This window comes from Mustela nigripes, chromosome 1 (assembly GCF_022355385.1).
Source record: "Mustela nigripes isolate SB6536 chromosome 1, MUSNIG.SB6536, whole genome shotgun sequence".
NCBI lineage: Eukaryota > Metazoa > Chordata > Mammalia > Carnivora > Mustelidae > Mustela > Mustela nigripes.
This window is the reverse complement of record NC_081557.1, coordinates 82313444-82315157: the sequence shown is the minus strand read 5'-3', so window position 1 is coordinate 82315157 and position 1714 is coordinate 82313444. Positions and strand designations below refer to the sequence as shown.

At 40.0% G+C, this 1714-nt stretch overlaps 1 non-coding gene across 1 annotated transcript; it reads left to right on the top strand.

Annotated features, from left to right (window-relative positions):
• Positions 1-484: 484 nt before the first annotated feature.
• LOC132009215 (U6 spliceosomal RNA) lies at positions 485-591 on the top strand. The gene has a single exon (XR_009401828.1). It is a non-coding gene; the product is annotated as a U6 spliceosomal RNA (small nuclear RNA).
• The last annotated feature ends 1123 nt before the right edge of the window (positions 592-1714 follow it).

The following is a 1714-nucleotide window of genomic DNA, read 5'->3' as shown; positions in this document are numbered from 1 at the left end:
CCTGTCGATGGACATCTAGGTTCTTTTCATAGTTTGGCTATTGTGGACATGAAATTCAGTTTTAGAGGCAATACATACTAGAGCTTCAATCAAATACCCCACTCTGGTTGTACCTACTGTTTGTTGTGTTTTGTTGAGCTCCCCGACTAATTTTAAGTCTTGAAAAGATAAAAACCATACTTCACATAGATCAGGTCCTAAGACCCTGTGCTCATCAAAGTGTCCTGAACACAGCAGGTGCTTGTTCAGACAACTCTTACTTCAAGTTGAAGATTCAAGTGACAATGATACTACATCAGCCTTCCTGGAGACAAACTTAGACCAGGTGCATATACATAGTTCTGGAACTCTGCGTGTCATCTTCCCAAACACAACCACTATGCTTTCAAGTACCCAACCAGCCAGCCAGGGAAATTGTATATAAAATATATAAATCTGATGGTAGGATGTGAAGGTCTTATCCTCAGTTTAAGAAGCAATTGCCGTGCTCGCTTCGGCAGCACATATACTAAAATTGGAACGATACAGAGAAGATTAGCATGGCCCCTGCGCAAGGATGACACGCAAATTCGTGAAGCGTTCCATATTAAAAAAAAAAAAAAGAAGAAGAAGAAGCAATTGCCTTTCACTATCTACACATAGAATCTAGAGATGAATATTGACAAAATTTTAACATATTGTTTTTAATCGATGTCTTTATTTTACCTGGCATATATAACTATTACTTTGCACTGTGATTCAGTAAGGGAGAAATGAGAAACCCAACCAGAATTACATTGATTCTCTCCTGGGTATACAGTCATGGAAAGAAAACCACTGTGACTGTGGATGAGTCTCTGGATTCATTTCTTAGGGCTATTCTAACTAGATACTGTGAACTGTGAGCTTACTGCAGAGAAATGTATCATTTCACAGTTCTGTAGACTAGAAGTCCAAGATCAAGATGTAGTCACGCTTAATTTTTTTTTTTTTTTTTGAGGGCTGTGAAGAAGAATCTCTTCAATGCCTCTCTCTTAACTTCTGATGGTTTGTTAACAATCTTTGGCATTCCCTTGTTTGGGAGATGTACCACCCTGATTTCCACCTTCATCTTCACTTTTCATTCTTTCTGTGTGCATGTCTGTTTCTGTGTCCAAATTTCCCCTTTATATAAAGATAGCAACCCTATTTGATTAAGGCTCATCCTAACGGCCTCATTTGAACTTGATTACATTCTGGAAAAGGCCCTATCCCCAAATAAAGTTATTTCTGAAACACAGGGGCATTAGGACTCTAACATATTTTTGGTTTTGAGGGGGGCAGTGGGGAAAGGGGTGATACAAGCCATGACCATCTCAGCCTAGTGTGTCCCATGCACACAGTTCCTTTCATATTAATAATATGCATATATGGTTTCATTTCTTTCCATCATAAAAATAACCTTCTTACTACATGATTTGCCCAGCTGCTGTTTGAAAAGAGACTCAGAAAGCAAAGGATCATCAGAATGGGAAAGGAAATGTTCGACTGCTAAAGGGAAGCTCTGTACACTTTCAGGGAGGACAGCTGGTGGGCATGGCTTGCTCAGGTGAAGAGGAGTTGAAAAGGTTGAAAGAGTGGGCAGACTCTTTAATGCTTGTTTCTGAAAAGCTAAATGGAATCTGGCCATCAAAGTTACAGTCTGAGTGTCTAGTGCCCACTTCACAGGGTCACCATCTGGAGGGGCTGTTGGCTA